Below are 7001 nucleotides of genomic sequence, written 5' to 3'. Positions count from 1 at the left end.
TTATAAATACGAGATTATCAATCAGAAGCAGAAGATATTGAGTGAATATAGTTTTTTTAAAACCAGATACCACGGGTGGAGTTTTATTGCAGTTTTGATAAATAAAATAAAAAAAAAAGATAAATTTTCAGGATCTGCATGGTTTGGGTTTTCGAACAGTGAAAAAAATGATTTGTATTTTAAAAAAGGTGAATTATCGGCTTTTTGCAGTGCCTTGAATAATATTTATCCAGATTTTTGTAAATCTTCTGGCTACGGTGAAGCGAATCCAAATAATTTTTTCCCAAAAGAATATACTTGGAAAATTCTTGGGCATAATAAAATACATTTTTTCCATGGTGAACAAATGTATAACAAAGCAACTAATAATCGAGTTTTAAATTATGTTTTTAGTCACATTAATTTGCAATTCATAGGAAGACAAAATCAAGCATGAAATAAAATACATCTTTACAAAATTATTGTGTTTCTTTTCCTTTTTGCCTATATATGTTTGAATATTTTTCAGCACCAAGACTTTTCTTGTTTTAGGTGATTATATTTTTAATTATGTGTGATTTATATTTGAACGATTTGAGTGATGCTTCTGTCATTCATTAATAAAGATTTTCTGGGCAAATTTTTTTTGAAATAATCTTTTTTTATTTGTAGCTTAAAATCTTCTTTGTAAGATGCCAATAAAAATAATTTATATATTTTAATTCTTGGTGTGGCCATTACATTACATGGCTTAAAAATTCTTAGTTAATCTATTGTTATTATTACGGATTTAAAAATTAGTTTTATCTTTGTTAAATATATATCTACTTTATAAATTTATTATTTAAATGTCTATTGACTTCATCCACTTTACAGACAGCACAAATGCTGAATATAAACTATAACAAAAAATACTTAGACATTGCTGTATATATATGAAATAAAATCAAATCTATCTTTTTTTTCGGGGGGTTAAGTGGATTAATTTTTGCTGATTATCTTTTCGTCTGATAGATTACACCGTGTCTTAATTTTTACCATTAATATATTATTCATTTAACATAATAAAAAATAAAAGCGGCAAGATTGTTGGATATTCATAGACAATTATAGTCTAGATCATATTGTTGTAATTTTCTTAAAAATTATTAAATAAAATTATTTATCATATGAAATTCTTATTTTGAAATAATTTTTCAAAAGGAATCCTAGTTTTATAATCTTCTTTGTGACTATATTTGAGTGGTATAATTTTTTTTTATGCTATTTAATTTAAGATTCGAGGTTAGGATTTTACACATTCGAGGTCAACTTTAAATTACTACACTAGTAAAAAGGCCACATAGCATCAAGAAATACACATACAATAATACGCCGAGTAAGAGCAGTAGCAAGCTTTGGCTTTGAATATGTACTAATCTTGGCATTGTGAAACAACTTTACACGATTCTCGAAAGCAAGAGCAAGAAATCAAAGCCATTATTGGTATTATAGGGATTTTTCTATTAGCGGTAATCCGATTAATGTTTTTGGCTTATTACCTTGGAACTTTTTTTCTTTTTTATTTATAACTTGAGACTTTATATTAGATAAAAATAAGTGCTCTGTGAAAATAAGAAGCTGTGGATTTTATCATAAATACAGAAGCTAAATCCATCAAAAATCGTAAAATTATCAGTTGATATATAAAAAACAATACCATCATTTAAATTTATATTACACAAACGATGAGTTGAAAAGTGTTTAATGGTTTTAATTCAAAATTTTCATTGGTCCAACAGATTGTAACCGTCCAAAACCAGAATTTAATGTGATGCTTTAGATATTTACGGTTAAAAGGGAGTTAACTATTTAGAATCAAATTGAATAAAAGCAAAAGTGCAATTTACAATATTAAATATAAAGCTTTTCTGCAATAAAAATAATAAATTTTATTGCCTATTCATCACACAATTCGGGCTACAAACATAAATTTTTTAGTGTATCTTTTAAACACGGGCCGAAACAAGTATATGTGATAATCCTCTATATATATTATAAAATAAACGTCATCTACTGTTCCATATAATTTTATCGCGTTTATTATCTAGATCAGATAATTTGCCTTTTATTTTAATATAAATTCTTTGAAACCCTAATTTGTCATAAATAGGCTTAAAAATATTATTTATATTTCATTCCTTTCTACTGGAAATTACAACATTGACCGGGAAATCTGCGTATTTGTCTAGATACTATAAGCTTATATAGTCAATTTTATTTTGACAATACAAATATTTCACATAAACACCATGAATTTATAAAACATCAATAATTTTGTCAATACAAACATCTTCTCGAATCTGCACTTATGAATTTTTCAATTAAACTCTTCAAGAACCGATTCTATCATATTATCATGTGTTTTAATAAAATTGATACCCTTACGTACAGCTATATCACCAGGATTTAACCAATATATCTCAATGTCTGCCTCAGCTTTATTTAACATTTTTCCCATTCATTATATCTCTGTCCAAGTATAATTTTATTATTCATTCGTCGGGGATCTAGAATCTCAAGAATGTGTATTGATTTTCTTGCTACTCCAATAGATCTTTCTCTGTAACTAATAATTCGTGAAGATCCTCCGATATCAATGTTCAGATCTAATATTCGTGATTTTAGACCTCTAGCACGCACTTTTTAGAAATAAACGACATGTGGAAAATTCGTAAACAGCAGACTCAGGCTTGATTGATGTTATTTTCAAAAGAATAATACTTTCCAACTATTGACAATTCTACAAGGAAAACACTAGCATATATATACGTTTTAGATTCAAATGAAACGCCTGAAGGTCTTTTTTTTATAGAGCTATTTATTAAGTTTTTCTGGTCTTTCTATCAGGCATTCCAAATGAAATTTTGTTCTTTTATTATTTTTGCTCGATATAAAACAGTTTAAATTATGTACTTTTTTTTAATTTTTATCTTGTTGATATCACAATATCTTGAATTTATTGTAAGTTTTCCTCCTTTTGCCATAAAACTATCTTTAAATTATATAAAAATCTATATAAAGCAAGTAAAAATCAAACATTGTGATATAATGGGACATAAAATGGATTTTTAAAGCATACCGCATTAAGATATAAACTGTTTTTTTTCAATATCAAACTATGTTCAAAATTCAAATTTGTGTTTCTATAAGGAAAGAAAAATTCAAAAATAATGACATATTGAGACATAAAAATACGATAATAAAAGTTAATGTTTTGAATATAAGATTGGTTTTTGTGGCTTAGAATATTTTAATATATCCGTTTCCCTTTCCCCCCATTATTTTTATAAAATAATTATGAAAATATGATCACATCTAGATAACAACAAATTTTAAAGATTCCCTTGATGAAGTAATATGTTCCTCTGGGTTGTAAAGTTGACTTAATATTCCCAATTATCTTTATTTTTTTAAAAATCATATAGTTATTTGCTTTAAATTTGTTATTTTAAATATTAAATTGTTTATTATTCATAAGTTAATTTGGGTATATAATATTAGATTGTCTCCCCAATAATAACGTTATTGATTTCTCGTGGGCATATCATATCCAATCATTTGGTTTTATCTTATTATCCTACATTTTCTTCGATAGCTATCATCTTTTCAGAACCTATTATTTAAGGGATTTAGTTTCTATCCTATATTTTCAATATTTCCCTCGTCTAGTTTTGTGAATTCGTGTTTTTTATGTAACTTATGATATTGTGTAACCAATGCATCCCATGTTACGACATGTGGTATAATTCATGTCTAAAACTTGTAGATTGATATGAATTAAGATGCTAGCTATCCATATTTCTTGGTTTTTCGTTTTCGACGAGGTTTCTTTTATCTATACTTATAAAACCGATTTCTTATAAGTTGATACATTTTTTTCTTTTTATCTTATACGAATATATCTGGTCTGTCACTAAAGTGTTTATTTAATGACTTAATTCTTGTATCTACTTAAATCTCAGTATATTCATTTTCTATAATATTTATTACCCAGTCACTTGTATTCTATTTGATTTAAAAAAACCATATTATCTTGATAGCATAGAGTGAAGCATCTTACTATCTCAGTGTGCATCCTTGTGTAATCGAGGTTTAGCCTTTTTAATATGATTGTCATATGATCAGTCGTTTTAAAAGATTCACTACAGTGAGCGCATCCGATATGTTAAAATAAAATATCTATAATTGATTTCTCGCTTATTTAGCAATCTGAATTTTCTATACAGTCCTATAAATATTTACGAGCCGTTTTTCAAAAGAAGCCTAAAGATTTTATATTCTTAAATGGATTTTTAAATGCAAAAGTCATATTGTAACTCGAAATGAATTCAACAAAAAATATATTTTGTGATTTAACAGTAATGAATTAACGAATAATAACTTTAAAATATATATATTTTCTAATTTTTAACCATATAATGTTTTAATTTTGGTTTAATTTAAAATTTTATCTTTTTATATGATGAGAGTAATATTCTTCCAATATTAAAAGTCTCATTTTAATGTCATAGAAATAGTGACAATATGCAACAGCTAAACTTAATATAATATTTCTCAAACTGTTAGCACTTATATATGTTATACGAAATATTTCAATTATTCTGTTACTAGATATTAATCTTTTTTATTTGTCATCATTATACCAAAATTATTAAAAATATTCACTACCGATATGCTATAAAGTGGAAATATGAATATCTTATTGAATAAATATAATAAATTGATAAATTGTGCATATATTAAGTTTTATAAAGATAATGTTAGTGGGAATCTATTTTTTGTCAAAATATTTCGTGTGATCTGTAGATTCATGTGATCTTTATTGCGAATTGGATTAAATTTTGTATACTTTCATATAAAATATCTGTAAATTATTTTTTTATCTAATTTTTGACAATTAACAATAGATTATGCTTGATTTTCTGATGATAAATTTTACAGGACAGAAGAAAATTTTGAAACTACTGGTCTTTAAAATAGATGGAATATAGAATAAAAATAGGAAATAACGTGGCAAACAAAACAGATGACATTATTATTACATAAAAAACTAACCAATTTTAGCTTTAGATAAAAAAATATATGCTTTAATGGTAAAATAAAAGGCAAAAAATTTATGTTCGGATGACCATTTAAAATAGACGAAAGATTTCTTGATAAAACTTTAAGTTGATCGTTTTTGTGATTTTATGCTTGAAATTAAATAAAATAAACACATCTTATTTTTAAAAATACATTTCGTTAAATATAATGATCAAGAGCTGCCAAATGCCTAAAAATAATTTAGCCCCCGTAATTTTTTTTGGCCAGTATTAATGCTTATTTTGATTTAAATATTTTAAATTTTTTGATGTGATTAAACTGCCTAAATTTTTAAATAACTATTAAATTCACAAGATAGCATATAAAAATCACATCAAAAAAAAATTATTTTAGCGAAGTCTGTTTTGCTAAATATGTATTTCGTATACAATCAATTGAAGATATTAATTTGGAGAAAAGAAATATTTATTCAACATTAGAGGAGAAATCACATGATTATGTATTAATGTTAAATTTTAATGAACGATTTTATGCACCGGTAAAAAAAATATTTTTGGTGTATAGAATAAATATTTCATAAAATCTCTCTGAATATTAATATTATCAATATAATATATTCTTTCCCGGTTTGATATAATAACCACGAGATTAGATACCGGATACTTTTCTAAGCTAGAAAAAGGGGCCGATTACAAGATAAAGCTCCCGGCGCAAAAACAATAATCGCAAAAGGCAATTTTCTGCAGTTTTTTTCTTCTTATAATTAGAAATTCATGTTCATAATTATACTTCGAAGAGAAAATATGTTGCATTATAGACCAATAAACCGAAGTTGAATAAACTATTTATGCCCAGTCATCTCATATAGAGTCTTCGTGCCTATGAAGCATCTTTGTAATAAAATCGGCTTCTTTGGAATATAAAAAATGCGCAGCATAAATAAATATAAATTACTTTCCCCCTAATGCTCAAAATATATAAATTTAAGTTTTAGTTATATTAGAAAAATATACAAAAATAATACAAATAAATTTTCGCTGTTAATTAGACTCGTTTAAATTTAAACTCATATATAATTCATGTAATTGTTTTATGAGCCCCCAATCATCATAAAAATTCCCTTCAAACAAAAATATCGACAAGTGGTTGATGTGAATCCTTTCAAGCTCTTTTAAAAAGGGATTTAAATATAGAATGGGTGCGTTACGGAGACTTTTTTTCATCTGGGAATAAATCTGGTATACTAAGATTAAATATACAAAAAAGCGATTTTAACGATGAATTATTGAGATTTTTGAAAAATAGCTTGTGGTATGTCGATGTATAAGTAATGTATATGGGCTTTAAATTCGGCTTCACCTCCAATAGAAATTATATTTCAGGGGGTTTCAATTTAAAAAAATCGCGTATAAAATATGTGAGATAGCACTATTCAAAACTTATATTGAACGAGAGAATAAAACGCTTATGTTAGTATAAAATATATCTTTTAATTTTTTAGTGGAGATATAAGTATCTGGATATAATGAAGACGCTAAGTTGTTAACTAAGTATTTTTTTATAGAATTAAATCCCAAAATTTTTATTAAAAGGATAATTAAATTCAACCAGTATTTTTTCTAGTAATTGACGTTAAAACTTATATGTTTCATTTCCCATAAAAATGAAGGAGGCAGTCAATAAAATTATTCTTTAATCGTAAAATAATTCAATAGAACATATTATATCTGGTTTTTACAACATTTTTCATTTATTTATTTATAAAATCATGTATATTAACATATAATCTCTGACATAAACGCAATAAATAAATACTTTACATTTGATCAATCAATTAATATATTTTTTAAAATGCTGAATATAAATTGTAGAAATAAGATTCTATGAATAATAATATCCATCGGGAACAAAATTTTTGTTTTTTGCTGATAATAGAA

This window comes from Rhyacophila brunnea, unplaced genomic scaffold, assembly GCF_057557595.1.
Source record: "Rhyacophila brunnea isolate RB1 unplaced genomic scaffold, BYU_Rbru_1.0 scaffold_104, whole genome shotgun sequence".
Lineage (NCBI taxonomy): Eukaryota > Metazoa > Arthropoda > Insecta > Trichoptera > Rhyacophilidae > Rhyacophila > Rhyacophila brunnea.
This window is presented reverse-complemented; position numbering follows the sequence as displayed.